This window comes from Arachis ipaensis, chromosome B8, assembly GCF_059453495.1.
Source record: "Arachis ipaensis isolate K30076 ecotype BB chromosome B8, ASM5945349v1, whole genome shotgun sequence".
Lineage (NCBI taxonomy): Eukaryota > Viridiplantae > Streptophyta > Magnoliopsida > Fabales > Fabaceae > Arachis > Arachis ipaensis.
The window spans coordinates 10,708,333-10,729,888 of record NC_142443.1 but is presented as its reverse complement, the minus strand read 5'-3'; the positions used below and the strand labels follow the sequence as shown (position 1 = coordinate 10,729,888).

The 21,556-nt window shown below is 36.9% G+C and overlaps 5 non-coding genes across 5 annotated transcripts; all 5 read left to right on the top strand.

The window, feature by feature from the left end:
• The first annotated feature begins 14,795 nt into the window (after positions 1-14,795).
• Positions 14,796-14,938, top strand: LOC148547197 (small nucleolar RNA snoR134). The gene has a single exon (XR_015898604.1). It is a non-coding gene; the product is annotated as a small nucleolar RNA snoR134 (small nucleolar RNA).
• A 267-nt stretch (positions 14,939-15,205) lies between these two features.
• Positions 15,206-15,296, top strand: LOC148547196 (small nucleolar RNA U36a). Its single transcript, XR_015898611.1, has one exon. It is a non-coding gene; the product is annotated as a small nucleolar RNA U36a (small nucleolar RNA).
• Positions 15,297-15,356: 60 nt separating this feature from the next.
• On the top strand, positions 15,357-15,448 carry LOC148547195 (small nucleolar RNA Z223). The gene has a single exon (XR_015897444.1). It is a non-coding gene; the product is annotated as a small nucleolar RNA Z223 (small nucleolar RNA).
• Positions 15,449-15,504: 56 nt separating this feature from the next.
• On the top strand, positions 15,505-15,619 carry LOC148547194 (small nucleolar RNA Z278). Its single transcript, XR_015898595.1, has one exon. It is a non-coding gene; the product is annotated as a small nucleolar RNA Z278 (small nucleolar RNA).
• A 135-nt stretch (positions 15,620-15,754) lies between these two features.
• Positions 15,755-15,874, top strand: LOC110265674 (small nucleolar RNA Z278). Its single transcript, XR_002351867.2, has one exon. It is a non-coding gene; the product is annotated as a small nucleolar RNA Z278 (small nucleolar RNA).
• Positions 15,875-21,556: the final 5,682 nt, after the last annotated feature.

Genomic DNA, 21,556 nt, shown 5'->3' with positions numbered 1-21,556 from the left:
TTCATGTGTTCTCCCTTCTTGCATGCTTCCTTCCACTTCTACCTATCCATTCTTGCCTCTAGGACTTGAAATCACTCAACAAATATATCACGGCATCAAATGAAATAAAAGTAAAATTAAATTGTTCAATTTAAGCACAAAATGCATGTTTTCACATTTAGGTTCAATTTAGGGATAAAACACAAAAGTATGCTATTTAAGTGAATAAGTGTGAGTTTATGTGATGAAATTCATCCAATTCAAGCCAAAAATTAGCATCAAATATGGACTTATCAAGTATTCCACACTTAAACAATAGCTTGTCCTCATGCTAAACACAAACAAGGAGAATTGTCAAAGGGTGAACAACTTATTAAATGCAATTATCTATATGCATGCAAATATACTATATATACTATCTATGTCTATCTATAACATGGTTTCCTATTATTTTGGTGAAAACAAACAACCAAATTTCAAGCAAGTATATGAATATCTAGGGCTAAACAAAGAAATCATTCAATGTAATCAAAATCTAAAGAATTGATTCAACTCATCAAAATGAAGCAACTTGCAAGACTACATGATAGGTGTGTATACACTCTTAACGCTTGGTGTTTAGAGTTTAATCACTCAAGTGTCCTCTAATCATGCTTTCAAGAATTTACTTTTCATCTAACAATCGACAAACATGTGATACATGAATGCAATTATCATGAGGTCTTTCTAGGGTTGTAATGAGGTTAGGATTAAGGTGGGGTAAATATGGCTAAGTGGACTAAGGAATTAGATCTTTGTTTAACTCAAGTATCTCACTCAACCTATATCAACCAAATCACAAGAATGCAACCTAACCTTCCATCATTTTCTTTCCCACACATTCATGCATTGATTTTCATTCAATTCTCATATACATTTCTTATATATATTTATTTATTTTTCTTTGGAATAACTTTTGTTCCCATCTTATTACTATATTTATTTTATTTTTTTTTTCTTTTTCTATGACAAATGCATATGGTTAAAGCAAATTGATATATGAATATGCACCCATTTTCCAAAATTTTCAATGAATATCAAAAATAAAATTTTTCTCTACCAATGCTTCCCGAAATTCCCCCACACTTAAATGACACACACACCTCAACCTAAGCTAATCAAAGATGCAATTCAAAGTGATTCATGGTTTTTCGCTTAGGGTTGTGATGTGCTAACAATTAGAACCAAAGGGATTAAAAAGGCTCAGAAGTGGCTCACAATGGTAGATATGAGGGTATCGCCATATGGGTTAGTAAGCTTAATTCAAAAATGGCCTCAATCATGCTAAATGCATTTAAACATCAACTATTGGAAATAAAGAATCAAGCAAAACTAAGATCACAATCATAGAAGGAGTATAGCACACAATGAACAAAAATAGTGGTTAAAATATGCAACACATTATAGGCTCAACAACTCACAAGGTTGTTTGTTCTATCTCTCTTCTATGTTCCACAAAAATCATTCAAGTAAGTTTAAAAGGATTTTCCAAATCAATTCAATAGAACGCCCTAAAAACAAAATTTTTGAAAATTTTTGTTGTTTTTCACCAAAATTATTTACTATATGTATGTATGTATGTTGTGATGGATACAAGTTCAAAATTTTCCTAGTTCTTTCCTAATTTTCAATATGCAAAAACCATTATAAACAATTAGGACAAAATTGAACTAGGCACTATGCTATTCACAACATCCAATCACAACTTCTATCTATAAAATATATACCAAGCAAAAGATGCAAAATGCAATAGTTAGATATAAACTATGAATAAGCTAAGATATATGTACTAGAGGAAAATACAATGCAATAATAAAAAACACTCCAAATATCTACAAGAAACATAATAAAAGAAAACAAAAATGAAGTGCAAAGTGTTCGAAAAAGAAAATTTATGCCCCAAAAGTGGTGAATCCTCCCCCACACTTAAGCGATGCACGGTCCTCCGTGCACGAACACAATCAGGGGAGAATGGCTCTAGAGTACTCCACCTTCAGCTGGCAGGTGCGGGGGTTTGGGTTGCATGGAAATCTCCAAGTCCAATGTATTCTCGGCATCTCCATCCTCGGCGGTCTCGTCCTCTACCGAATCCTTGCCTTTATGTCTCATCCTAAAAAAGAATGAATAAAGTATAATTAAAAATCATAGGGCAAGTAGCACAAAAAGGCAAAGGATGAAGCACATATAATGTATACTTGGTGCCAATAGAAAACAAATAAACATTTAATTGAGGAAGTTGCGTAGTGGTGTGGTATGATAAGAATAAGCCGGGTGCGTATTCCAATTATGCGCACGGTTAGAATACACACAATGGCCGGTTAAAACGGCATCCACACAATCAAAATGTAAGCATGAATTCCTCAATTAAATGGCCTAAGATGCAAGCAAGGGATGAACATCAATTAAGGACAAGCAAACTTAGGCAATTATAACAAGAGTGAATTGAATTTAGGATATATTGGATATTGAAATTGTGCAAGCGAAAGTGCAAGACTGATATAAAATAGCACAACATACAATAACCAATTCAATGATAAAGAGAAACTACTTATTCATCCTTAAGAACAATGAAATAATCACATGTACAAGGTGTTTGGTACAAAAAGTGACAAGCTTGATAAGAATAAAGTCAAGTCAACTCAAACAAATGCAAAGCATTAACAAGAAACAAGGACCTTATTATATGATTATATTGACTTAAAAACCATGATGAACAAGCAATTCAATTCACTAAATTCAATATGTACTTGTTAAAAATCTCACCAAATAAGAAATTAAATGTCAATTTTTGTAACACTTTGGTGCTAGCAACTCAAGCAAGAAACAAGTACATTATTGAAATTCTAAAATAACATCATAATCATGTAAAAGTGCACCATTCTTAAATCGAATACCAAACAAGGATATGGTCTAAGACATATGGTAGCTACAACACATGCATTAAACTAAAAGTTCATTCAGGCATTATATCAAACACATAGTATGCAGTCACATATTCAACAATTTCAAGCCAAAAATTCAAGCATCAACAATCCATAAATAAAAAATTGAACACTTGCAATCAACAACAACTAATTAAGCAAAATCTAAGCTAGATTACCAAAATTAAATAATGAAAATGAAAATTAATCAAGAAAATAAATAAAACAAAGAAGAGTAAAGAGAGAAGAAGGAGAAGAAAGAAGAAGAAAGAAGAGGGAAGAAGAGGAGTGGTGGCGGCGCGGCGGTGCGGTCGCCGGCGGTGGCGGAGTCGCTGGAAGAAGGGTCTGGGCTGGGGTAGAGGGTGCTCTGGCGCGACTGGGCTTCTTTCTTATTGCTGCCCAGATCGCGACTTGTGCGTACGCACATGGACGTGTGCGCACGCACACAAGGGGAAAACATAGGGGATGCAAACGCTCAGGGTGTGCGAGCGCTCCTGGCAGGAAGGGTGTCAAGACGTGTGCGTACGCATAGGGCTGTGCGTACGCATAGAAAACTCTTTTTTTTTTTTCAAGAAAAAGGGTGATATATGTGTGTGCACAGTGTTGTGCGTACGCACAGGAGGGAAAAAGGGTAGGGTGCACACGCACAAGCAGGTGTGAGCACCCTGGACAGAAGGGCTGTTAAAGGGTGTGCGTACACACAGGACTGTGCGTACGCACAGATGGCAAAATTTAGGGGAAGTGTGCGTGCGCACAAGGTTGTGCGGACGCACACAACTCTGTTTCTGCAAAAAATTTAATGCCTCTAAGGCACCAAACATGATTTCTAAAACAGTTTTTCAAGTCCCAAAACTTATTAGAACCCCAAAAATATATTATTCCACTAAGATTACCTAATAAACACCAAAATACAACTAAATTAAGCCTAGAATTCAATCAAACTAAGCTAACCAAAGAGACAAAATTCAATAAGCAAAGGGTAAAAGAAGATAAAGGTTGGAAGGATATTACTATGGTGGGGGTGTCTCCCACCTAGCACTTTAGTTTTAAGTCCTTAAGTTGGACTTTTGGTTGAAGCTTGTGTTATGGTGGCTTATGCTTCTACTCATCCTTGAGTTGCCAACCATGCTTGCTCTTCCAAAATCCTCCGGGATCCCAAACGAAGTACATCGAGCTCTCAAGCAACCTCAAGCAAGCAATTGGGACCCAAAATTGTTGATCATTGGAACTTATACCAGGATCTCATACTTTAGTTTCCCTATCATCCTCTTGTTAATTTTTGCTCTTGCACTTGGATGAACAACCTCCCCAAACACCTTTGAAGCACCAAATTAACTCTTGGACTCCTCCTAATTGGGCCTTGCACCACTTATACCTTGAATTCCTTTGGCAACCAACATCCATTTCTTCACCATTTAACACTCCAAGAAGTACCTTAAGTTGGTGATCCATCTCCAAGATAGCAAATTGATGTGGGCCGATGAAGCTCATTGAGGATATTGTTACCCACTCAATTTTCCCTTGGAATGGAGTTACCCTATTGGACTCTTGTATGGATACCTCCACTTCTTGGGTGACTACCTCTTCCTCACCACCCACATCTCTTTCAAACTCAAAATGGGAGGGTTCCTCAAGATCATTGAGGGGGTTGACCAAGGTGGACAAAAAATCATAGATGATGGAATCCACTTCTTGATCAAATTCCCTCAATTCTCTATTTACTTCTTTTGGTGCACTCATCTCACTTTCGTCCTCTTGTGACTCAATCCATAGCTCCTCTACTTCTACCTTAGACTCCATGTTCTCTTCCTCACTACACTCCTTAGTTGATCATTCACATTCCTCAAAGGAAATGTCTTGATTGCTTGAGCGTAGTAAGGCTAAGCGGTTCACCGCTTCGGCTATGGTGGCCATGAACTCCCTTTGCTTCTTTTGGAACTCTCCTTGCTCTTGGAGAAAATCTTAAAGGTCTTGTTGTTCTTGGGGCAAGGGTTGGAGAACTTCATCTTTGGGTAAGAAAGAAGGTTCAATGGTTGGAAGAAAGGTTGTATGGTTGGAAGATGCGTTATGTGGGTGAGGGTATTGAGGTGGTGTGTAAGAAGGTGATGGTTCATATGGTTGGTGGCAAGGTGTATAAACATTTGGATTTCATGGAGGTGGATGGTGTGGTACTTGAAGGTTTGGTGGTTGAGGGTTGTGTAGGGGGTACCGTTCATACCTTTGGGTTTGGTATGCATATAGGGGAGGGTTTGGCTCGTTGTAGCATGGGGAAGGTGGTTGCCATGAGTGTTGCTCATATGCAAACGGTTCCTCCCTTAATTGATTCTCTCACTCCATGATGCAATCCCAATTTGAATCTATCACACCCTACAATATAATCACAACCAAACTCCAAACAACAAGGGTGATAGCTCATAGAAAAAGTAGAAAATAAAAGCAAAAGACCTCAATAAACAAGAAAAACAAGCACCTAAGTATTAACAAAAATAACCAAACAACCAAAAAGTAAGCTATTTACACTATGAACATATTCACAACAACAAAAAATATAATACCAATTGTCTTCCCCGGCAATGGCGCCAAAATTTGATGCGAGAGTTAGTGTTGATCTAAAATTTCTCAAAATAGAATCTCTTCGTTGCAAGTATAGCCCAAATCAACAACTAACTCCTACAAGCAAAGTTTGATTTTCAAATACAAATAAAATCGAGAGTAATTCAACCTCGGGTCGTTCTCCCTAAGAATGCAATTGAGATGCCACACTCTTGGTTGTGAGGATACGGGGTTTTGAAATCAAAGAACGAAATATTAAAAGAACTAAGAAATAAAAGAACTAAGAGATGGTCAAAATTGAAAGTAATGCAAGTGAAAAGGAAGTAAGGTCAAAACTTAGTGAAAATGCTATAAATGCATAAAACGGCCTTGATTTGGGAATGAGAATTAAGGAATCATATCATCGTCATAACCACAACTATGACAACTATGATGAGTCAATCTCGCTTCGTCAACCCCTAACATCGAGAAGTAAGTCAAGCAAGCATAATTGACCTTAATCCATAAGTCCTAACTAACTTACTAATTTCTTAGTAAAAAGCTAGCGTCAATAGAAACAAGAGCCAACTAACTACCCAAGAAGTACCACTAAATATCGGATATTATGACTCTAGTATCCTAGGAACCCAATTCCCAAGTCAAGGTGTGAAAAGCTACTCAAAATTACCAAGTGGCATTTTCACGAACAATTGGTGGGCATAAAATCAAAACATGAGAAATTGCAAAGGAAAATGAAAACTAAAACCAAACTATTCATAATATCAACAATAAACATGCAATCAAGTATTTATAAACCATAAAGCATCAAAATCATCTACCAAAACTTCAAGAAACCAAAATTGCATATATTAACAAAGTAACTTGAATTATGAGCAAAATGTAGTAAGAGTAGTGAAATTAAAGAGGAAATTAAAGAGTACTTACAATGAGATAGCAAAATCCAAGACCAAAATTGAACCCTAAGAGAGAAATAAAAGATCACTACTCTATGCTACTCCTATTCCTACTATCTATGTAAAACTATGTCTAAGTGAGCTCTCCTTTGATATGAAAATGATCCCCCTTGATATAGCACTTCCAACCAGATTCAACACACTCAAAACTAGGCCAAGAGGCCCCCAAAATCGTGTGCCACGTGCCTCATTAATGAAGTCACGCACTGGTACCTATGCATACGCACACTTGCTATTTTTCTACTTGTGCGTACGCACGAGATGTTGTGCATACGCACACTTGACTATGTGCTTCTCCTTATTTTTCTTCATGTGTTCTCCCTTCTTGCATGCTTCCTTCCACTTCTACCTATCCATTCTTGCCTCTAGGACCTGAAATCACTCAACAAACATATCACGGTATCGAATGAAATAAAAGTGGAATTAATTTGCTCAATTTAAGCACAAAAATGCATGTTTTCACATTTAGGTTCAATTTAGGGATAAAACACAAAAGTATGCTATTTAAGTGAATAAGTGTGAGTTTATGTGATGAAATCCATCCAATTCAAGTAAAAAATTAGTATCAAATATGGACTCATCACTCCCGATCGATGGTCAGTACGTCAGTGGATGCCTCACGGACTTTGAGAGATACATTGAGGGTGACCGCTAGCATGGGCTTGGTTCGAGGAGCTATTAGATGTTTTACCTCCTGCGAACTGCATCGACAAGTTCACAGTAAAGTACACTTGGATGCATGAGACATTTAGTGAGCTTCCTCAGGGCACAGGGGATGCTACGGTTATGAGGTATGCCCGGGTGTGTATTATTTTGTCGGCGTTCCTGGCAGCGACGTGGCAGTGCACGAGAGCCAGACGTACATTATCCTAGGTGACGTGCTATCAGACTTGCTTGGCAGTGAGGGCCTTGACGCAGAGTTCGAAGGGTCATGCTTCCTTGATGAGATTAGCGTGATCATGTAGGAGGATGACTTGGAGCGACGCAGATCTCAGGTAGCTAGACCCCAGACACACTTAGATGTGGAGTTGAATGAGCCTTCTTCTGGACCCTTGGATGACACATTTGTATTGGGTGGGACTCTTCCCTCGGTATTCACTACAGATGCCCCGGCAAATCCTGGTCTATCCACATCAGCAGAGCGCATACCAGACGAGATGGAGCATGATGGCGATCGAGATGAGGATAAAATCCCTCTGGGCCAGAGAGCACAGTGTACCAGACGTCGCCACCACTGCTTCACAGGATCACATCTCTTTTGATTACTATGTATGCATTATTTGTTTCATGTTATGTTTTTATGTAGTTACAAGCACAAGTATGTTATGTTATTTAGATGGTAGTTATATATTGCTGAGAAACGATATATGTGTTGGGTTTATTTAGAAGCATATGAATTTTATTATATTTAAAAGCACATGTATGTTATATTATTTAGAAGCACATGTATGTTATATTACTATTTCATAATGTATTATACCACTGTCTCATAACACAAGTTAAGAACACAACATAATCGAAAATCAAATGTTGAAATTCAATTAAATATTAAACGGGAATACAAAACACAATAAACCTTACAACCGACACATCATTAAAGTAAATTAAAAAAGACACACCCGACAAAATATTACACTAAATAAACACAACCCTACACATTACTAGTGGAAGCAGAACCCATGTTAACTCGTCCCTGTAGACACCTCCTACGTGTGTAGCCAGGCTATCTGCAAAGCCAACATCTCTTGGGTCTGTTTGGGTCAGCATCATCCATGGTAATCTGGATTCTAGTAGTCTTGGGATGCCCTTCAGAAGCATGTTTCTTGGTGGGATCGGGTATGATTGTTGGACCATTATTTGGTGGCCAAAATTTGACGAAATCCCCATTTTGGTCCCTGAGATTCACGTGATTACCCATTTTGGTCTCTGAAATTCAAAATTACTTATACTGGTCCTCTAGATTCAAGTCCAGGCACCAATGTGGTCCCTCGACTTTTTCCGACGATGACTAGACCAACAGAATGCTGAGATGACACCCTCCCTGCCACGCTGGATGATGAGTAAATGACGTCGTTTATCCTCGGCACCCAATTCAAGTAAAAATTATCGTCGTTTTGTATATGAAGGGAGAAGAAACGATGGAAACTTGAAATAAAGTATTCTTCTTCTTTTCTACCTCCACTATTCTTCATTTCTGACTTGTTTGGGCACCAAGGGTAAACAACGTCGTTTACTCATCATCCAACGTCGCAGGAAAGGTGCTATCTCAGCACTCCGTTTGCCTAATCATCGCTGGAAAGAGTCGAGGGACCCTATTGGTACCCAAACTTGAATCTGAAGGACCAATATAGGCAATTTTGAATTTCGGAGACCAAATTGAGTAATCGCGTGAATCTCAGGGACCAAAATAGGATTTAGTCCTAAAATCTCTCAGAGATTGGAGATGTGAATCCCATCTGATAGACATTGAACACCGAGATAAAGCAATACACCTCATGGACATAGGTTGCTAACTTAGATGTGAGTATGCACAGCATGCTAAGGCATGACGATATGGATAATGAAGTGCCTAGAAATCCCGCAATCACATGTGTGGTCCCTGAGGGATACTCTGTAAGAGCTAAGTGAGAAGCTACCAGTCGAAGTGGTCTTGGCCACAGTAAACTCAGAATTATCTCTGTTATACAAAGTCACTGTGAAACACCTGAAGGCCTTCAGATTAGCCTTTATTGCCTTCATCAGATGCTCACTAAACTGCTGTCCGGTTCCTAACTGTACATCTGTCTCTCTTTCCTTGCAAACAAATAACTCGGCCAATCTCCCATAGGTAGACTTCACCAACGAACAAACTGGAAGGTTTCTTACACTCTTTAGTATCGAGTTTACACATTCGGAGATATTAGTAGTCATATCAAATATCCGACCTTCATCCCGATGTTGAGTCCACTTCTCATACTCAATCATGTTAGCCTAGTCACACATTGCAGGGTCTTTGGATTGGAGAATGTCAAACCAGTAGTCAAACTCGATCTCAGCCTTGGCGTAAGTAGCATTCACTAGAAACTTTTGTGCATCCTTGCCCTTAAAACTCAGGACAAAATTTGCTGCATGTGTTTGATACAAAATGCCCGGTAAGCACTAGGTAAAAGCCAACTGCCATCAAGAGCCTTCAATATAACCTTGCTTGTTGTGCCTATCCGATATGACTAGAATACATGACTGAGGCATCACGTGCTGCCGAAGGTGAGAAAAGAATGAACACAACTTTGCATTGTCACTCTCTACAAGGGCAAATGCAACATGAATGATGTTGGAATTGCCGTCCTGAGCAATCACAATGAGCAGTGTACTCCATATTTGCCATACAAGTGGGTTCCATCAATACTAACCAACGGCTTACAATGCCTGAAGGCCTCGATACTCGATAGAAATAACCAAAAAATCCAATAGAAATAAGCTGATGAGTCATTAACTTGCCCACCAACTCACACAGGACTCGTCTTCAGCACTGTAACATTACCTGGCATCGTGATCTGCACACCCAGTACACATCGCGGTAACTCATTATATGACTCTTCCCAATTTTCATAAATCTATGCAACAGACTTTTGCTTAACCAACCAAACCTCCTGTAATTCGGTCTAAAACCGAAATGTGTCTCTGTCGCATTCTGCAGTACCTTGATTGACACAGCAGCATCAGCTCTAATCATAGGCAGTAAGTATGAAAGCCGATATAACATGATAATCAAGCATCCTATGATCACTAGATATCGACGTGGCCAGACAAGTATGAAGTCCATTGTACCGTCTTACCTTCCAAATACCTTTGTGCTGGCGAAGAGTGATCCGAATCAACTATGTGCATCCGTTGTCAAAATCCTTATACTTCCCATGGTACTTGTAATGATCAAATATTATCACTTTGTACTTAACCCCACGGCGGATGCTATAAGTCTTCATGCTTAAGATGGTCTCCTCTTTATCCTGAAATTGCTGACAAACTTAGAACTCAGCTAGACTTCCTGTATCCTGTGTATCTGGTCCCAAATCCAGAAGCTACTCCCGATAACTCCTGCTGTGTCATGGCCTCCAAGTCTAAAGTCGAAAAGTGCGGGGGGTACTGCTGAGTTCCTCAACTAGATGCTCCACCACATCATCATCATCCTCCTCCCGCAGTACATCCTCGACACTACCTCTTCCAAAACTGAGATCATAATAGGAGTACTGGCCATCACAACAGCAAGCTCACTGAAGGGTTAATTATTACCTATTTGTCCATCACAATCGTAGTTTAGATCAGCTGCAAAGGACGGAGATGCAATCAAAACTGCCTCAGGTGCAATCACAGGCATAGATAACGAGGCACCAAGAGGCATTGAACTAGAGGCGGCTAGCATTGCTAAAGATTGGGGATTCTGGTTCGATCCTCCTGAACTACAGACCACATCTACAAGCTTGGCCAATAGCTCAGGGGTCTCCACCTCGGAAAACTGACGATAACGACAATAGAACAATACTCACAAATTTTTGTTATTGTCTATGACGAAGAAATCGTACTTCATACTATCACGTACTACATAAGTCAGAATTCTATAGAATAACTTCTCCACCCGTTTCATGCTATGCAGCCCCAGTTTTTAAATAGTATTCGAAACTCAACGAAATTCGTAGTAGGTTTGATAAAAACACTCAACGAAACTTTATCAGTAAATTTTATTCCCTCTCGATTTTTTTTCTTAATTGACTCTCTATAATACACAAGAACTAGAAAACTATCATCACTAGCCATTGTGAGTCCCACTATGATGAGGATTTCACGTTTAACTCCTATTTATATACGTGCATATCATACTAAATTGAATTAATTCAAGTCGATTTATAGCATTAGCCAATATATATAACTCGGATCAATAAGCTTTGATTTATATATGTTATACTACTAGCAGTAAATCGAACGTATTTGACTCGATTTACACTATGCAACACTCTACGTTGGTAAATCCAATTCATTAAGTTTGATTTATATACTCCAAATCTAAATCGAATTTATTAAGTTCGAATTATATAGGAAAAGCCTAAATCGAGTTGATTCAATTCGATTTACATTGAGGGTGGGTACTAATTTTGATTTACATAGAGCAAGGCTAAATCAAATTGACTTGCTTCAATTTATATAGGTTCATTGTCCAATTCGGATATGCATGTAACGTTATTGCTTTTAGGACTATCATGTAATATTGGTTGGTGTTTGGTTTGTTTATGGGGCAATTTACTATAATAAACCAAGTCCAATCCAATATTACATAAATTTTCCAAACTCTACAAGGCTACCTGAATGTCCCAAGTTACATTTCTATATAAATCGAATTGATTAAATTCGATTTACTCAAATACCTACTAAATCGAATCCATTGGATTCGAATTGCATGCAAATAGAACTTACGTGTAAATCGAAACTAATGACTTTGAATTAGCTAACCATACTAAATCGAAACAAAGAGATTTGATTTATATATACACCTAAACCGAATCCATTTAATTCATTTATAAAGATACATAGCCTTTTAGGTAAAACAAAGCCATTAGTGTCGATTTAGCATCTATAGCTCTATATGATTCAATCCTTGTGGGGCAATGCAAACGACGAAGCAATGTATAGAATAAATTATTTTCAAAACAAAAACTTTATCAAACTAGTCTATACATTGTTTCATCATTTGCATTGCCCCACAAGGATTGAATCATATAGCGTCATACATGCTAAATCGACACTAATGGCTTCGTTTTACCTGAAAGGCTACATATCTTTATAAATGAATTAAATGGATTTGGTTTAGGTGTATATATAAATCGAATCTCTTTGTTTCGATTTAGTATGGTTTGCTAATTCGAAGTCATTAGCTTCGATTTACACGTAAGTTCTATTTGCATGCAATTCGAATTCAATGGATTCGATTTAGTAGGTATTTGAGTAAATCGAATTTAATCAATTCGATTTATATAGAAATACAACTTGGGACATTTAGGTAGTCTTTTAGAGTTTGGAGAATTTACGTAATATTGGATTAGACTTGGTTTATTATAGTAAATTGCCCTTGTTTATGTGTTTTGCCTCTAAATAAATACATTAGTTATTTTAAAATTTTAATCTTTTGAATCTCAACCAAAATTTAGTCTAATCTACCAGTAGTTATTTATTTTTATCTTTTTATATTTATTTTAGTACATTTTTTTAGCAAATTAATTTTTTTATAAAAAAGAAAAAAATATAACAATTGAAAAGACATATAAAAATGGTGTTAACTAAGTAGTAATAATATTTAAAAAAAATTACATTAAGATATTAAGATTCAAGTGATCCTATAACTCGGTTTTTCAATTATTAAATTTTATTAGATAAATTAAAAAATAATAAAATTATAAATTTAAAAAATCTAAAAAATTTAAATTTTAAAATAAATATTATATTTATTTAGTGAGATTTAACAAATTAAACTTTTAAGTATATAATTAATAATAGTTTGATAAAGTTATCTAAAAAAAATTTTACTAAAAAAACTAAAATTTTAAAATATAAAATTTTAAAATATAAATGATAAAATAACTTTGTAATAATTTAATTTTTCATATTATTTTATGTAAAAAAATTTGTTTATTATGGTCTAAAAAATATATTAAAATTAGTAGTATTAAAAATATTAAAAAATTAATATTATGTAAAAAATAAAAAATATTCGAATTTGATTAATTTTTAAAATTTTAGGGATGAAAATTATTTACGAATATATTTTTGAGAAAAATCCAAAATAACCCCTGACAATTACCTCGAAAAACAACGAGGCTCTTGAAAAAAAAAACCCAATCCGACTCCTAACAATTACTTCGAAAGGACAACGAGGCCCTTATGCAAAAAAAAAGTCAATGTTGTTTTTTTTGGCACAGGGGCTAATCAGTCCCAAAAAAAAAGACCAGGGGCCGGATTGGATATTTTTTTTTCTTGAGGGTCTCGTTGTCCTTTCGAGGTAATTGTCCGGGACCGTATGGGGTATTCACTCTATATTTTTTAGGGACTAATTTAACTCTAAATAAAATTAGATAATACCTAGCACTTGGCATGCCACGTGTTATTAACCTGACACGTCAAACAATTATCTTATGACACGTGGTATTAATCTACCACATCATCATACCACACGATACTTAACATAACACATCATGATTTATTTAACGAAAAGATAATTTAACTTATATTTTATATTTCAAGTAGGGGTGTGCATGGCCCGGCCTGGCCCGAACACTTTAGGGGCTATTTTGGTTTGATTTAACCGGGTCAAGGGCCGGGTAAGGGTCTAAAAAATAGACCCGGTCATTATTTCGGGTCGGGTCCGGGTTATGGCTCGGATCACCCGAAGTCGGCCCGGTGGCCCAGTTATCATATACAATTAATATTTTGTGTTATTTGTATTGATTTAAATATTTGGTGTTATTAGACAATATTAGTATTGATTATGGTTATGCTTTAATTTTAGAGAATAGTTGGTTCTTGTTATATTTTTCTAAGTGAATTTTACCATGTCAAATAATGGTAGGAGTCCTGAAAATTTGGATATTTTCACATGCTAGCTTATAAGAAGGTATCAAAGTAATGTAATGTTAACGGCCCAGTTTTCACCCGGTATAATCGTGGCCCGAAAATGTATAGATTTCATCGAGTCTAGGGCCGGATTCGAGTCTAATAAATAGTCCCCGTATATATTTTGGGTTGGATCTGGGTCCCATCAAACCCGGTTTCACCCAACCCATGCACACCCCTAATTTCAAGATTAATTTGACTAATTTAATTTTTTGATAATTAATCTAAAAAATATATGATCTTTTATAGACAAATTTAACTATTAATCTCAAAATTAAATTTCGTATGAAACAAATGATTTAGATATTACAAGAGAGTTCAATATTCAATTATTTAATTAAATTTTTATACTTAATTAATTTTTTTAAATGAAAAATTTAAGAATTATTTTTATTAACGTTCACAATGCATTAAAGATTAATTTCATTACAGAATAGTTATCAATTTTATTTTTAATTTTTAAAAACATTTTATTAATAGACTAATATTTTCTGGTATGGTATGACGAGAATTTTTCTAATGACGGCATAAGCGGTGGTGTGGACTGTGGAAAGGGATTAGGGTTTCTGGTGCGGCTATATAACTTAAACATGAGCGTTCACATTCTCTCGATCCATAGCGTTCTAGGGTTTCTTCAATCTGAACTCAGCCACAACCACTTGCTCCAAACGCCACTTTGGCCCTCAGATCTTCTTCTCATGTTCTTTAATTTCTTTTGCACGATGCCTCCCGGGCTTCTCTGAGCTTTCGTTATGACGCGAATGCCCCGATGCACGTGCTACATCGGTGCCGTTCGTGTTGCAGATTCGTTTCTTTTATCTTCCACGGCCAATCTGTGTCAAAGTATCGGCAAGATCCTCTCTTTTTCAACTCTAACTTTTATTTTACTTGTTCGTATGTGATATTAGGTTTTTAAATTTGCCTCACTACACCTTTAGCTTGCTTTCGAATCGTTGAAATGAAAATGGAGCTAGTCATAGAGGCATAGATTGAAATTCGGCGGGTTTTTTCACGTGGGGGTTTAGCTTTTTCAATGTTTTTGCCTCTAAAGATATCCGCCACACTCTGATATCGATTTCAAGTTTTGATCTTTTTTTTTCAAATTTATTTTGTCTTTCAAATTGTTGGCAATGATTACATTTTATCCGCGCTTCTGAGGGTTTTCTCGATGAAGCATAAATGGAAAATTATTGGTTGAATTTCTTGATATGAGCCATATGTTTGATATATTGCAACTGTAACATTTGATTTTGGGTTTTCTGCTTGATGTATTTCTGGTCAGCTATGAGGATAATAATTCAGCTTCAAATGCCAGTTCTGCTTCTGAAAAATCGTGATTGATGAAGCTGTTATATTTCTGAGCCTTTCTGCATTTATTATATTTTAAGTTGCTGTTAATGCATGTTAATTGAGTGTCAAACATGGCCTGTGATGATTCAACCCAACTGTTTGAGGTGTTGTGGAGCCAAGACCCTGTTTACAGGGAGAACCTACTTGGTGAAGCTACATTCATATGACGTCAATGGGTTCAACTGAGGCTTTCTTTTGTAAACTAATGTTCCTATTTTGAATTAACCATTTAGCAGTATCCTAATCAAATTGCCTTCACTGGTACTTGAGTTAATTGACTTGGTACTATTATTTTTCTAAATCCTATTTTTTAATGTTTCCACTGCCGATGATGTTTTCAATCCAACTTGTCCGAGGTTGTAGTGTACCCAAGTCCCTGTATTTTCAGGGAGAACCTACTTGGTGTTGCTACAAGTCAATGACATCAAAGATTATAACTGAGGTTGTTTATCTTGTTTTTTTCGAGATCAGGTATTGTTTTTCTCATTGGATTCTTCAAATCTGGGCTAATGAAAACAGAATATCTTTCATAAATGATTGAGATTTGAGATGTGTTGGCGCCATGATTAGTTTAGACAGAGGCTCAAACATGTGAAGGGCCATGTTATATCATTGTCACATGCAAATGAAGAAGTTTTTCTTTATCAGCCACGGTTTAGCCACATTACCCACATTACCCAATATGTTCGAGAATGCTGAGCACTACCTGTTGAACCATTTATGAACAAATCATGCACATAGGGTGCGATTGTTTTCGAGAAATGAGAATAAGATATAAAAAATATAATAATAAAAAATATAATTAAAAAAAATTAATCAGAATTTGAAAGAAAAAATAAAAAATAAGTTGTGTTGTTAGTGGCTAATTTTTTTGCATATGATGCATGGTTTGGTGTAACGCCTGGTTATGGAGTTTATAGGTGATGGAGGTTAGATGACGGAGGGAAATCAGACGATCCAATTTCTTGTAGGTGTGAGGGGATACAAATCAGAGTCCGATTTGTGCGTGGTGGATGTTGGGTGCAAAGAAGTCGTACAATTTGTTGCATGGGGAAGAATTTTTTTTTGGCCCAACCAAATCGGACTTGCCGATTTAAGGTCTGCATTCAAAAAAAATTAGCAGAACACCCAATTTGTTGCATGGATTTCAAATTTTTTTGGGTGGGCTGTTTAGTAATCGGACTGTTTGATTTTTTAGTTCAAAAAAATTTGAATGGCAATGTAAGCGGTCGGTTGGTCCGATTTGAGTGTGGTATATATATATATCTACTCAAGCTGACTAGCCCTTTTCATTTTCTTCTTTGGTGTTACAAGTCTCTAAACCTGTTCTCTGCAGATCTCTTCTTCTTTGTAAATTTATCATGGATGATAGAGTAAGATTAAAATTGTATTATCATGGCCAAATTTTATTACAAACATTAGGAATAAAATTTGTGTGTGAAAATTCGTTGGATATTATTATTCCATTCACTCTGTTTGAAAAATTAAAAGGTGTCATTTATGAGAAAATGGATTCTCAAATATCTAGAAGAGTGTCGTGTATTATGTACAGATATCCTATATCTGTCTTTGGTGGGTTTGTGTAATTTCAAACGAAATATGTGACTAAGCGAGCATGCAATAAATGTTTTCAGTGTATCTTGAAAGTCGGTCGTGAATATCGTTCATCGAACTGTATATCGAGTTCGAGCAATTTGCAGCGGACCGAGATATTGAATTGGAAGATTACAATAGTGATAGTGAAGAAGAGTTTGAAAGTAATTACGAGGTTGTTAATCCGGGTTTAGACGAAGATCAAGTTGACGAGGCTATAGTGGCAGATGTGGCGGATGTGATAAATGCACTAGCAAACCAGCAGTCGTTTGTGGAGCGGAGTTTCATGCGGTCATTGGATTTGAAGGCCATGCATGCACCGGAGTTTCCTCAATATATAAATGCAAGTGTGCCATCAATTTAAATTAAGATTTGTTAAAGTATGATTTGTGCATGGGTTTTGAGTTTAGGACAAATAGTTAAGACAACGGTAAATAGGCAAAATATAGCATATAATTAGTAATTGTTTAATGTTTAATTATGAAGTGAACATGTAGATTGAGAAATGTAGTATTTTCCGTCATTGTTGATAAAATCGGACCGGCCATTTGGACCGGTTGGTTTGACTGAAAAATTAGTAAATCGTAGACCGGTAGGTCCCATGATGAGACCGCACAAGGCAACGAACCAATGCACCCCGGATCGGTTAAACCCGGTCAAACTCCGTAAAATTAACAAAATACTATTGTTCCTATTTCATATTGTTTTAGAATAGCTAGATATTTTTGAAATGTTAGTGAAAATTTTTCACTATGCTTTAGTTTTTATTTACATAAGACCGGATAAATCGGTTCAACCAGTGATGCACCAGTTGAACTAATGACTCAGTGACCTGATCGGTTCGATCACCGATTCGGTTTTGACTACATTTTCCATTGTTCTGTGATTATTAGTTTATTAGATTATTAGTTCTGACAACTCTAAAATTTGTGATGTGATTGTAGCAGAACTTCCTCTTATGCCAGATGGTGAATTTACCGTGGGAATGGAATTCAGTTCTAGGGAGGTAGTAATTAAGGCGATGAAAGATTATACAATCCGCAGAGGTGTAAATTATCGGGTGCATAAGTCAGAACCGACGGCATTCTATGCTAAATGCACCCAGTATGGTGCAGGATGTGATTGGCTGATTAGGGTGAGCAAAATGTCCAGAAAGTTTTGTTGGGAGATAAGGAGGTACAATGGTAGTCACACTTGTACTAGGGCCACTATTTCTCAAGATCATTCGAAACTGGATTCCAACACAGTTGCAGAAGCAATAAAGCCATTGGTAGAAGTTGACCCGTCTATAAGGGTGAAATCAGTGATTGCGGAAGTACATGCAAAGTTTAACTACACCATAAGTTATCGCAAAGCATGGTTGGCAAAACAGAATGCAGTGGAGTCAATTTTCGGGGGGTGGGAAGCTTCGTACGAAGCCTTGCCGATATGGTTTGAGGCCATGTGTCACAAGGAGCCATCCACAATCGTTCATTTTGAAACAATGCCTGCGTATCAGGGAGATGACTTGGTTCCTAATATTCGTGTACTACACCGAGTCTTCTGGAGTTATTACCCTTGTATTAGAGCATTCAGACATTGCAAGCCAATAGTGCAGGTAGACGGAACTCATTTGTATGGAAAATACAGGGTTGTTTGTTGGTTGCAGTATCATAGGATGGCAACAACAACATCGTGCCTATTGCATTTGCGATAGTTGAGGGAGAGACATCTGAGGCTTGGCACTTTTTTCTTAGTAACTTGCGACAGCATGTTGTGACACGTGATGGTGTGGGCCTTATCTCCGATCGGCACGATTCCATTAGGTCTGCTATTGCTCGTAGTAACGGAACTTGGTCTCCTCCCAGAGCATTCCACATGTTCTGCATCAGACCTATAGAGTCCAATTTTCTGAGAAAATTCAAGGCTCCGTATCTGCAAAAGCTTATCGTCAACATCGATATGATAGTTACGATTACATTTACTCCTGAACTCAGTTATTATGATGAACGTTTTTTATGGTGGGTCTTTTTTTAATTGACAGGATACTCGCGAACAGTTCGTGAGTACGAGATGTGTTATCAGCGTTTACGCGAGCGGGGTGAGGCTTATACCAACTAGTTGGATCGGATTCCACGTGAGCAGTATGCTTTAGCATTTGATGGGGATATCGATGGGGTTATATGACAACTAATCTAGTGGAATGCATCAACTCGGTACTGAAAGGGGCTCGCAATCTTCCAGTCACTGCACTTGTTAAGGCAACGTTTTATAGGCTTAATGAATTGTTCACCCGAAAAAGAACCGAGGCTGAAGCTCGAATTAATGCAGAAAATGTGTTCTCTGAGCTTATAATCTCTAAACTGCATGCAAATTAGCGGGCAGCGGGTAACATCCAAGTTAGTTGCTTTGACCGACAGAATGAGGTATTTGAAGTGCGTGAGTGTCCCAGTGGTGTGGAGTATGCAGTGGACCTCCGTCGACAACGGTGTGACTGGTGAATTCCAAGTTGACCGGCTTCCGTATCGACATGTGTTTGCTTGTTGTGCAAAACCAACGGCTGGATTGGCAACTGTATGTACATGATGTCTACAAGATGGACCAGGTTCGACGAGTATACAAGGCTAGGTTTAGGCCACTCGGGAATGCCACAACATGGCCTGTATATCATGGACCTCGATTCGTAGGTAATCCATTCCTTAGACGGGTATCCAAAGGTCGGCCAAGGATGACCCGTTTCTTGAATGAGATGGACACTCGGATGTTGCGTAGTCCTAGGCGATGTAAGTAATGCGGGGCCGAGGGCCACAGCCATAGTAGATGTCGTCAACGTGGTGGTACAAGTAATTCGGGTGCGACCACCCAATAGATTTAGTGTATGACTTTCAATATTTTATATATTGTATGACTTTAGGATTTTCATATAATGGAAATTTAATGTGAGTGTTTATAAAAAGTAAAGTAGCATATTTGATCACATAAATAAGTTCATTAAATGCATAAGTCCAACACATGATACATAAATAAGTCCAACACATTCTACATAAACAAGTCCACTAAATGCATAAGTCCAACACATGATACATAAATAAGTCAAATACATTCTAAATAAATAAGTCTAACACATTCTACATAAATAAGTCCAATATCATTCGCCCATTTTACATCTTTGACTAATTTCTTGCATTTCTTTGCAACCCGGTTAAAAGCGGATGGAGTATATGATGCGTGAACATCTTTCCTATCTTTTCCTAGTGAATTTGCATCTAACTTGTTGAGTTTAATTAAGAATTAATTATATTTTAGCCACTATGGATGCTGTTTTAAGTTTTGTGCAATTTTATTAATTTTAGGTAGCATTCAGATGGATTTGATGAAGTTTCTGCAAAGAAAGAGAAGAAACCAAGGAGATGACCAGCGAATACCGACGCGGACGCATGGCTCACACGACCGCGCGGAATGGAGGAAATCGCAATTACCCGATCGCGTGCCTGACGCGAACGCGTGGACTGAAATCTGCACAAATGACGCGAATGCGTGACCGACGCGTCCGCGTGACTCGCGAAAAAGGACCATCGACGCGTGCGCGTGACCTGCGCCACGTGCAAAAAATGCAGAAAGACGCTGGGGGCGATTTTTGGGCTGTTTTGACCCAGTTCTTAGCCCATAAATCACAGATTAGAAGCTGCAGAAGGGACAAATCAAGTGGTCCCCAACCCATCAGCTGAAAACTTGTTAATTAATTCGAATTTAAATTCAAATCTTATTAGAGGAAAAGATATTATTTTAATTTTAATTTTAGAAATTTGATTTTTAAATTATTAGGATTAATTATAAAAGGGATCCCAATATGGTGGTTCTAGAACATTCCACAACATTATTCCATACAAATTTACATTTCATATTCCATGAGCAACTAATCCTCCATTGTTAAGGTTAGGAGCTCTGTCTATTGTATGGATTGATAATATTATTTTTCTATTTTAATTCATGTTTTGATTTATATTTCAATAATTGTTTTCGTTCTTTATTTTATGAATTTGGGTGGAACGGAAGTATGACCCATGTTCTATTTGAGTTCTTGTATAACTTGGAAAAGCTCTTTACTTGAACAATAGCTTGAAAACATATTATCCTGAATTTCTAATTGTTTGTATTTAACGGGATACGTGACATATAATCCCTTTATTTTTGGATAATTAGGATTCTTGTGGCATATAAACTAGAATTTGATCATCACCTTCTAATTGGAATTAATTGACCAAGGAATTGGCAGTTGATGAATTTTAGAGGAGACTAGGAAGGTCTAAGGAATTAGGGTCTAGTCACAAATAATTTGCCATGAATTAAATCTTACATGATTACAATTAGTTAATAAGAAAAGTCAATCCAGAAAATAGATAACTTTGAAGCCTTAACTGCTTTCTCAATATTTTATTCCTCACCTATTCACCTGCCTGTCTTCAAACTCTTCTTTATTGTTTAATGCTTTTGAACTCTCAATTACTCTTTTCTGTTTGTCTAACTAAGCCTTTCAAATACTATTGTTGCTTA